The following is a 12,064-nucleotide window of genomic DNA, read 5'->3' on the forward strand; positions in this document are numbered from 1 at the left end:
AGTTCTACTTACGCAATTTTTGGGGAGTTTAGTAAATTTAGTTTTACTTACACTATTTTTATTAGCTTAGTCAATCAGCCCAATACAAATATATATGTTGGAGGATTCTATGTCAAGACACGGAGGCGATGGATTATGCTTCTCTTCCTTTACTAAAAACTCAAGCAGCATTCAAATAACAGTATCAGTCATAAAACAAAAACATAAACAAAAACTACATTTCCCATGGAGTTTTTTGAGTATAGTTCATTCTTCTGTGTTCATGAAAAAACAAAACCACGTGACTACCTCCAATCACGCCATAGACCGTCCTTTCTCCTCCTTCACAATTGCGTGTCCTTCCTCTTTCTTTGCTGCTTGGGCAGCCAGTTAAGTATCTAACGTGCCATTACCTTAATGAATGAAAGTGTTAATGGTTGTTGAAAAGTACATGCTTTAATATTGTGAAAGCACAGCAAGGGATAACGCGCGCTGCGTTTAGGGGAAGTGGCAGAGCATATCCGCTGGAGTCTAATACTTGAAAGTGTGTTTAGAACGCGAAAGCAATGGGACGAACAGTTTCGGCGAACGTGTGAATTATAGAGGGTACTGTAGTCACGGAAGTACGAGGAGCAATGGCGATGCCTCTTTAGGGTTCCGGTGTACCTCGTTGATCACTTCTGTGACAATTGCACAGAGAGCCTGAAATTCGGATAGTCAGCCAAGAGGTGCTTGCAAGAGATTCTTGTCAATTACCAATGTTCGATGACAGATGCAGCGAACGCAGCAGAGCGCTCATGGCCGTTAAGCAAAAAAGCTACCACAACACCACCCAGTGGCCTAGAAGGCATAACAGCTACTGAGAAACCAATTTCAAGCATTGAACACACCAAGAAAACACAGTTTGCCCTAAAGATAATAAGACGAGTACATGCCCAAGACACCTGTGTTCTTTTGATTGATAAAGTGCCACTACTGTCCCCATTTAACCCCAGCATGTCCAGCTCGAGTGAGGAAGGCAGGGCTCAAGTGAGCCAGAAAAGACTGCAACCTGGCATGGGGGAGATAATGCAACAAGCCCTGAGTCATTCAATGGGGCACAGTTCTCATCAAGTAGCAGTCATGGAGAACTGGATTAAGTTCCCCAGAGGAATGGAAGAGCTGAAGGGGATAAGGGGTACAGGAATGGACAAAGGGGGAAGGAAAAAAGCATGCAAGGCCAAAAAGGGCAATACCCCCCCCCCTGGGGTTCGCCACGGAAAAGCAAGGGCAAAAGAAAGGCTATAAGCCAAAAAAGAAAAGAGCATAAATGGTGTGATGACACCTCTGATAGCTCAGAGGGGTATGACGAAGATGACTGGGGGAGGTTATCATAAGAGGAAGAGGTAGAAGTGATATCTCCAGGAGAAGAAGAAGATAGAGCTCCTAAGAAAAAGAGAACAGAGGACAAAGGGGCGGATGGAGACGAATTTGATCAGGACACATTCATACACCCTAGGTCCTCAGAATGGGAACCACCGTCCAAAATTGTGGCGTATATAAAAAAAGAGATTACGAACACTGCTGCCAAAAGAAGCCAGAAACAAATTGAGGGCTGATTGCCCAAGGCCACACCTGCCAGAAGGGATTGAAGAGACCCCGGACATTGATGACCGCACGGTCACGTTCATGGGGCAGTATGTGAAGGATATACAGAAAGGGTTCGACAGATCCTGTCGATCATGTGAAGATAAAATGTTAGATGTGGTCGGACCACTTACAAAGATAATGGAGATGGCAGAAGAGGCGAAAGGCAAAAATGAACCTATCGACCCAACCATGTTATCGTGTTGGGCCCAGAGGGCAATATGTCTACTGGGCAATGCTAACAGCGCAATTATGGCAGAGAGAAGAAGGTCAATCCTTGTCAGGATTGACCCCAAACTTAGCGAGTTGGCCACATCCGAAGCGGCAGCTTCGCTCAAAGGAAAGCTCTTTGGGGATGCCTTTATAAAGGAACTGACCAAGTTCGCTAACTCATATGCAGCGATAGACAAAGCCCAAGACTCTTTGAAGAAAGTTTTTAGAAGACAGGTTTTTGGCAGGGCTGGTAGAGGCAGAGACCGCTCCACCAGACGTTTCACGAGTAACAGGTTCCAAGCTGACAGATACAACTGGAAGCAGGACGAAAGGAAACCAAACCCATTCTTCCCATCAAGAGGAAGAGGGAGAGGATGGAGACATCCTGAGAATCAGCACCAACCTAACTCAGGTGAGAAAGAACGCGCAAGTGCAAAGAATACAAACACAGTTTTCCACAGTAGGGGGGAGAGTTGCAAAATGTATAGAAAGATTGAGATTGATTTCTACAGACGCTTGGGTGCCAGACACCACACAGGGTTTCCACATAGATTGGTTAAGTGTACCAAAACAAGAAAAATGGCCAAGGTCATTAACGCTCAGCACAGCAGACAGAGAGTTACTAGACTCAGAGATAAGGGATTTGGCACCGAAAGATGTTTTACAGCAGGTAATAGACACAGAGGACAGGTTTATAAGCAACATGTTTGTAGTGAGAGGGCGCCACAAAATAAGGCTGATAATACATTTAAAAGAACTTAATACATTCATAGTCTACCGACATTTCTAAATGGAGGGCATACACCTCCTGAGAGACATTTTACAAGAAGGAGATTGGCTGGCGAGAATAGATCTCAAAGATGCTTACTTGACCATTCCCGTGGCAGCAGAACATAGGAGGTTTCTGAGGTTTCACTGGCAGGGGCAGGTTTGGGAATTCAGCTGCCTACCATTTGGCCTAGCATCAGCCCCTTGGAGCTTCACGAATGTGATGAAGCCAGTAGTGACTTTCCTCAGGGAAAGAGGGATCAGACTAATCATTTACCTGGATGACATTTGCTTAATGTGCCAGGACAAAATGCTGATCAGAGAACAATTATAGGTGACTATAGATCTGTTACACCAACTGGGCTTTCTAATAAAATGGGAGAAATCAAGTCTACAGGCAGAGCAGAGCATGGAGTTTCTGGGCAGACTAGACACAGTTCAGGGACCGCTAAACCTCCCTTTGAACAAGGTGAACGATATAAAGGAAGAAATACAGAGCAGATTATCATCAGAGACAATATCTCTGAGAGAACTAGGGAGACTAGTGGATTGTCTAGCTTCGTCAATTCAGGCGATATTCCTCGGCCCACTAAATTACAGAACCCTGCAGAGACTGAAAATCCAACATCTCAGGATGGGAGCATCCTACGTACAAAAGATACCCCTTACTATAGAGGCGAAAGAGGAACTGGAATGGTGGTTGCAACACATGGATGCCTGGAATGGAAAGGCAATATTTGGCTCATCAGCGGACCTAGTGATAAAATCCAATCCCAGCAGGTGTGGATGGGGAGCCAGATGCAGAAATCTGTCAACAGGGGGCAGATGGTCAGGAGAAGAATTTAATCTCCACATAAATTGCCTAGAACTCCTAGCACGATCCTTTGCGGTGAAATGCTGGACACATGAGAGAGCACAATGCTGCATACTCATCAAAATGGACACTGTGTCAGCAGTCCGGTATATCAACAGACTAGAGGGAACGAGATCAAGGATGCTGGCGGTGCTAGTGAAAGAATTTTGGTGCCTATGCCTGCAGAGAGGGTTATCAGTGACGGCGGAATACTTACCAGGCTGTCAAAACGAAATAGAAGTCTGGAACTCCAGATTCCTCAGGGCGACAGCGACTGGAAGCTGGACGAGGGAGTATTCCAGGTGCTGGTGGAGAGATGGGGTCCATGCAAGACAGACCTCTTTGCATCGAGGCTGAACAAGCAAATTGCTTGCTTTTTCAGCTGGATACCGGACCCGGTGCCGGAAGCGATGGACGCATTTCTGCAACAGTGGGGGCCAAACAAAGAATACGCTTTTCCCACCTTCACAATAATAGCGAGGACTGTAGAGCTGGTGAAGAGACAGCGAGTATCCATGGTACTGATTACGCCAGATTGGAGGGGTCAAGCATGGTTCCCGGACCTGCTAGAGATGACATACGACAATCCGATAGCGTTACCGAGATCAGATCTCATAGTGAGAGACCTCACATGAGGAGGACACCCTCTGGTGAGGACAGGCAGTCTCAATTACATTGCGTGGGCCATTTCAGGGGACCCTGGACTAGGACAGGATTATCGGAGGAAACTGAAAAGATTATCAAAGAGGCTTGGGCACCTGGGACCAAGAAGACATAAAGAACAGCCTGGTCAGGTTGGCACAATTGGTGTGTGGAAAGGAACATACATCCCACTAGAACAAATGTAGTGCATGTGGTTAATTACCTGGCACAGCTAGCAGCCCAAGGCAAAGCGTTTAGGACGATTAACATGGTCTGCTCAGCTATTTCAGTGGGACACCTGAAAATAGAGGGGATAACATCCTTTAGTCTGCAGACTCTTGAAAGGGGTTAGAATAATCAGACCTCCAAGGCATAAATATGAGCAGGTATGGGACTTAGATAAAGTCCTGAGAATGCTCCTATCCTAGGCAGACAACAATGAACTGACTAGGAAGGCGTCATCAGCCAATTTAGCTATGCAATTTTGTTTGTTGGCATGCAAGAGAGTGTCAGAAATCAGGGCATTAGAGATAAATAGGAAGGCACTATCCCCTCAGGGTTTAACGTTTGATATTGTAAAGAGGACCAAAACGTGGTTGAGATCAATACCCTTTGAAGTATTTCCAAAATAACCCAAATTAGGTCCAGTGAGATGCATTACTGCATACGAGTCAATGGCTAAGGAAAAGATACCTCCCGGGGTGAATCAGTTATTCATAGCCATAAAGAAACCATTTGGGGCAGTAGCATCAGCCACACACACTAGCTAGATGGATCAGATGGGTGATGACTCAAGCTGGAGTAGATACAGAGGTCTATGGGGCACACTCAGTGTGAGGAGCAATGGCTTCTAAAGCTTTTTATGCAGGGGCCAGATAAGAAGATATTATGAAGGCAGCAGACTGATCGAAAGAATCAACGTTTAAAACCTTTTATTTTAAGCCAGTGGAAAAAGTAGCTTTCTTGGTGGTAAGTAAGCTTTAAACAAGCATAATACGAGCCTCTGTGTCTTGACATAGAATTCAGCTTTTCCACACATACATTACAGAAAGTCATAATTCTATTAAAGACACAGAGGCGAATGATTATCCCACTCAATAATCGATGTTATAAAGGTGAACCTGTTGCATTCTGTGATGATAATAATGCAAAAAGAAATAGTAATGTTGTCTAAAGGTATATGAAAAAGTTATATTCATATCGATTACCCACCCTTGGAACAGTAGTCTGAAATATGATTTGTGTTTAAGTTCTACAGTGGAGAATATGTCTACTGGATCATGAGGTCCATTTTTATGGACAGCGTTTACTGGTTGGGACGCAAGATTGACGTTATTATAGGACACAGACAAAGAAAGAGGAAGGACACAGGATTGTGAAGGAGGATAAAGGACGGTCTATGGCGTGATTGGAGGATATCTTCACGTGGTTTTGTTTTTTCATGAACACAAAAGAATGAACTATACTCAAAAGACTCTTTGGGAAATGTAGTTTTTCGTTATGTTATTTCTTTATGAATTATACTGTTATTTGAATGCTGTTCGAGTTTTTAGTAAAGGAAGAGAAGCATAATCCTTCGCCTCTGTGTCTTTAATAGAAGCAAAACTTTCTGTAATGTATGTGTGGAAAATCTGAATTTACTAAGCTAACAAAATAGTGTAATTTACACCTGCACCAAAAAATAGCTTAAGTTCTACTTACAGTATTTTATTGAGCTTAGTAAATGTAGTCTTTCCTAAGCAACTAATTTAGCTTAGTAAATCAGCTCCATGTATATATATATATATATATATATTTCTTTTTTAAACAATAAAATATTTCTGTTATTATATCATGTTTTATTGTCATTTTTCACGCCTCTGCTGCCCTTATAAAAATGGGATGAAAGTGCAGTGAAAATACGGGCAGAACGCACTCCAAGGGCACGGGAGACCGAAAAATGACAAAAAACTATGGTCTAGTAACACAGTAATATTTTATTATTTAAAAAAGCAAGCAATGCCGGGTTGAACAGGAAAAAAGATCCAAGTGATGCGTTTCGCAGAAAGAGTGCTGGTTCACACAAATATATAGTGTTTCAAATGATAATTGATTTGAAATGAAGCAACACTTAAAAAATACTATTTTCCAACATCATGCTAAAACCAATCTTTGGAATTTCAATTAATTTACAATTTACATCAAAACATGTCTTTAACCCCCTAAAGAATTCATATAAATTTATATATAAAATATTTGATTACTCCCCAGGAAAATAAGCCATTTTTTGATCTAAAGAAAATCCTGTGAGTTGCTCCAAAACCTTTCCAAACCAAATTTCTCTGATATCATTCAAAACATAGTTTAAAAAATGTGAACAAATAATTATATATGTTCATTATGTAATCTACATCCTCCTTTGTAAATGGGAACCCAGGCCAAGACCCTCAGTTTCCCATATAGGAAGACGATGTAATAACATACATAGTATAATGTGTTTGCATGAAATCTCACAAAGATATCCCTAAGGGAGTGCAATTCTATACATTTCATGTCTAGCTCTAATAAAAGGCGTACTCTTAGAGTATTGCTGAAGGTCTAATTGTGTACTCACATAGTTTAGATGTAACTTTCACCTTTAGATTATCCTTTTCACTCTTCCCTTCCAGCTCCAATAGCCATGTTATTGCACGGGGGATCCAATGCTTAGTTTTTCCTTTTTGTCAATAATGTGTACTAAGTAGTTCATGTAAAACGTTTCGCAATTACCCCAAATACGCTACGTTCATCGTCTCCTAAAATTTCATGATAGCAGACTCAAACTTCAATGAGTCCTGGGTTACTCTCATTTCCAACCATAATGTTTCAATGCTTGAATATTTAGTTTGACTTTTTTCAATATTAGACTTTATAATTGAACAACCCAGATCATAACTTTATCATAAATAGCAGTCAGTCCACATGGTTATATTGGCACAATCTCATATAATTTAATGTAGGGTTTCCTTGATTCATTCCCAAACAATTCTTTAAATATAGATATTTTACTTTGGCCAAATCAAACATTTGATTTAATAATTCTCTTTGGAGCCTTTGAATTAAATGATTATCTACTATAACTCCAATATGTATACTGATTTATGACATTTCATTATATTATTGTTAATTCTCCATTTAATTTTAGTATTTTTTCTTCTAGCACGAAATATTTGAAAAGCCATTTTTTAGTTTCATTTCCGAATTATTTCACTCAAAATTTTCCTACAATTCATCGAAATTATATTGTCATCCAGCTAATGATAATGAATGCTACTATCGACAAATATGCCCCATGTATTGAATACTATGGCTTTCATGCCCAGTCAGGAGGGCGGACATGGCCTTTAACCGCCCGGCAGCCTGAGCTTTGCTCGGCCCTCAGCTCTGGCTGTGGGCCTTTAAAGGCCATGTCACCCTCCTGGCATGGCATGAAAGCCATTGTCATCCTAGGTTCATCAAGGGTGCGAATGGCTTTCATGATTTTTCATCGGGAGATTTGCGCTGACAGCGCAGCCAATCTCCTGATAAAAATGAGATTAAAAAAACGATGGCCACCTTATGGAAAAGGAACTTTGTCCCTTTTCCAAGTCAATGGCGGCCAGACGGGAAGAGCTCTGGGACCGGAGCGCATACTCCGGTCCCGCAGGCGCAGGTAAGTGACGAGGGTAAGGAGGCAACGGGGAGAAACTCCCCGTTGCCTCCACGCAGTGAAAAGAAAAAAAAGCACCACCCGTGTAAGGGGCTCGGGTGGCTGGGACAGCGGGCGGGGATGGTGTATTCTCACCCGCTGTTCCAGCCAGCTGATTGGCTGAGCGCACTTCCCCGGTTGCAAATCTGTTATTTGTGTTAAATGAAAAGACTCCATCTATTTTTCTATACTTCTATCTGTAAAAGCAAACAAGGTGACATACTCAGATTTTTTAATTCTCTTCCAATTATACCCCAGAAAGTCTAGCCCAGTCTATTTTTCACAACCTTCTTTTGTATGGTGGATAAGGACCATTCGAGGTGACATAAATTAGGCATCTTTTTATTGCAAACATTTGGAAACCTAGCAGGGGGTGGTCATTAGAGGATAACAATTGAGGGTACACTATAGTGTCAGTCTTAAGGAATGGGTGGCGGCTTGAGGAAGACTGGTGGTAATGCCAGCATGGGCAGTGGTGATAGTTTGGGGCCCCTCAATGCCACAATCCGGTGTGTCCAAGAGGGATGCTTATTACTTTATTTCAGGTTTACCCAGTTTATCTGAAAAAGTGTCTGGAAATAAAAAACTCCCTTAAATCAAAAAGTTTGTTTCAGTGAGAAAAGGGAAATCATAAAGTGCCTGACAAGTGCAAGTGTGGATTGGAGAGCAGAGGTGCTTGATTCTTGTCTGCTCTTTGTTTAAATCAACGTTTGTTGAAATTGTAACCTTTACGGGGGGACGGTCCCTTGGAGTTCATGAACAAACTGGAGGCTGGACGTTTCATTGTGCCGAACATTGGTAGATCATCCTTTACAGTCGGACGCTGCCCCAGACCTCCTGATAAGCAATTCCACAGCATTCAGCACTCACGAAGTGCGCGACAAGTGACAGTGTCAGAGATGGAGTGGCCAGCACTACTTTCTGGTTATCGATCGCCATTTAGTCTCGAAGCAGAGAAATTGTGTGGCCATTTGGAATACTGTACTGTGATTGAGCAGGAGAACACGATGGTGAGAAAATATTCTTAATCTTGTTGCTGACAAGGATGTATAATCTGCACAGTGCCTGTCTCCCTGATGATCCGCAGGCTATTGACATTGACTATATTAACTATGGTGACAAATCCTGAGGTATCGTCACTGCTACAGAAGGGGCAGTCCCTTCCCATGAGGCCAGGGTGTTGAGGCCACTAACAGATCGTCCCCCTGGGGGTGGTGCTCAGCGGGAGGATCTCATGGGGAGGGAGGAGCCCATTAGTTTTGGTGAATATCTTGGGAAAATGCAGTGTCACTTTAGCCCTCCCACTTACCCTACAGACCCCTCCATTTCCCCATTAAATATTACTCCCATGTGCTGTAATAGCATATCCCAAGTGAGACTAACTGGGACGAGGAAGTGGCCATGAGGAATGATGATCACTCGCCAGAACAAACACGCACGCTCTAGTCCCCCAGGTGCTACTATTGGCAAGCTGGCATTTAAAGCCGAGGTGGGAAGAGAGCAATGGTGCCAACTTTGGTCCAGCATGGACCGAGAACACAGCGAGACCTGAGTAGACCGAGAGAGCAGAGCGGCAGATTTTGTCCTGGAGGAAAACACGCTCACAGGAGAACCACAACGCAGAAAGCTGACCGAAGGTGAGGCAGGGTAACCTTTGATAACCGAACATGCTGGTATGCCAGAAACCTGCCGGAAAAACAGCAGAGAAGGGACACGGAAGACTGAAGAAGGTTGTGAGAAGCCAGGAATGCCATTGAAGCAGTTGGAAGACGCGCAAACAGCGGGAAGGTGACATTCCAGACCCTACCGGTACCAGAATGGCTAATCGCAGGGCTGGGGAGACCCAGAGAGCACAAGGGATGAGAAGCGAAGAAGAAAGGCAATATTCATCACGGCAAAATAACACAGTGAAGGAGGTATGGGACCCACATGAGGAAGTCATACTCCTACCAGTCCCAAAAGGGGATACAAACTTTACAAATATCAGTGGCAGTCACAGACCTTGGAAGGAGAGTAAATCAAGGCTGTGGATCAAAGGAAGATCAGGCCAAGAGAACATTGTGCATAATCAAGTAAAGGGGGACTGACACCCATAAAAGGAAAGCATACCCCTACCAGTCACAAAAGGGCATACAAATGTTGGAAATATACGTGGCAGAAACAGACCTTGCCAGGAGAGTAAACCAGGGCTGTGGCATGAGAAGAGAATATATAACGAGAACATTGTGAACACTCATGTGAAGCGGGTCTGGGACCCAGATTGGGAGAGTACACCCCGAGTTGTGAGGAAGAGGAATTTGGATTTTATGTGTACAAGGGGCACCCAAAGATCTTGGCAGGAGGGTAAACCAAAGCTCTAGGTGGAAGTGAATAAAGAGAAAGAGAACTGTGAATCCACGAACATCGGATACCCTTCTTGGCAGGAGAGTGTGCCAAGAGGAGGGGTACTGAGAATAGGGTCTGAGACCCTCAAACCGGCTTGGCACAGATCACCAGGCCCCTCTTCTTTGTTGCAGGACCTGGTAGGCAGGTCAATCAAATCAAGATCAACATTTGCCTCAATTGTTAAAGACACAGATATGAAGTTGGATAAAGCAAGAAAGACTCTGGGGAAAGGGAAACAACTCCTTGAGTCTTGTAGGCCCTTTGGTTTACTTTGCTACACATTTTTGAAACTTTTGTTTTGAACTACAAAGTTGGGCGGCTTCAGGTCGTCAACCAAGAGACACTTCCCCTGTTCACTTTATATTGTGTTTAGCTTGTGAGGGACAGATTAGGATTTGGGCACAGGACGGCAAACTTTACTTTGGACATTCTGACATTGACAGTTTCATTAGGTAGTTTTGTTGAGGCTGGGAAACCACTCTTAGAGGTAGGGCTAGTTAGGCGTTCCTCCTACCCCCATGTTTGTTGTTAATAAAGGTCTTTACCAGTCAACATGCCACCTTTGTGTCGATCTCTTGCTCTCTGACCCTTACACTAGGCTGGTTGCCCCCCAAACAAACTGTGAACTCAGGGTAACCGATGGGGGATTTTGCATCTCTACTTGATTTGTCAACCACTCCTGTGGCATAGTGCGGCCATACATCTAAGAGAGCCTCCAGACCCACAACCTGCTCGGCGTCCACAGGCACTATCTTATCTGCACCAAATGACAACACATTATCTTTCATGTCAATAAAATGGAAAATAACAGATTTATTTTCTAAAGGACACAGCGTTAGTCTAGGAGACGTCAAAACACTGTTAATGTATTTGGCAAATTTTGAGGTAGAAGGTGCAACCATGTTTCATCCCGACTCCCCACAACTGGCTACTCAAATATTACTCACAGATTTTGTGAGTGACCTTACCTTGATGGGCAAGCGCAGAACAGGGGTTAGACAAGTGAATCCCATTGATTTATCACAACCATGTGAAGCAATTATAAGTGAGGCCACACTGATGTTGTTAACGTTTGTATTGAATTCACTTGCTAGTATTTGAATTAGGGCTTGGTACAGGTAAACTCTGGAATTTTATTGGAAATGACCAAGGAATTGGGTAACTGTGATTCATCTATATTTGGGCTGAAGGGGGTGGTTAATACATGAAGAGCATGTGCACCATGTAAAATATGCATTTGTACATGAAGAACACAACATACCATCCACAGACATAAAGAACACTAATATGATCAATGTATAAGTTGAATGCAACATGAACGATGAACTAACATAGCTCGCTAATACAGAAACAAGAGTATAATCGGGCAGCCATCTTCCTAAAAATGGGCGCGGCAGCATGCTTCAGAATAAGCATAGAACTCACGTCCTGAGGAAAACTCTTTGGGCCCCATCACAAATTGGCGGTATTCCGGCAGTAAGTCCACTGGAATACTGCCCATTGCAATTACCATTACCGCCACTTGGTCCATCAGTATTACAGCCGGATCACAAGTGGCGGTAGTGGTATAAGTTCCCATTTGTTTGAGTCCACAGGACTCAATGGGGCATTTTCGGCACAATTACTGCAGCGGTAATTGCACCATGGTAATTACACCTCAAACGGAGGGAAAGTCTGCAGATTTACCTCCAGCTCAGAGCTGGAGGTGAATCCCCCAACTTTCCACCCAACTCATATTGGGCAGTGCAATAATGCAGCGGTAACGCTATTACCACCACATTTTCACTGCACTGCTCAACTTGTGATGAGATCCAAAGAGCTGAATGCACAGAAATACAGGTCCATGCAGAGCTCAGATGGTGGCTGATAATTAGTGCCAAGATTGAGTAAAA

This window comes from Ambystoma mexicanum, chromosome 7p (genome assembly GCF_040938575.1).
Source record: "Ambystoma mexicanum isolate Mex_15411 chromosome 7p, UKY_AmexF1_1, whole genome shotgun sequence".
Classification (NCBI taxonomy): Eukaryota; Metazoa; Chordata; class Amphibia; order Caudata; family Ambystomatidae; genus Ambystoma; species Ambystoma mexicanum.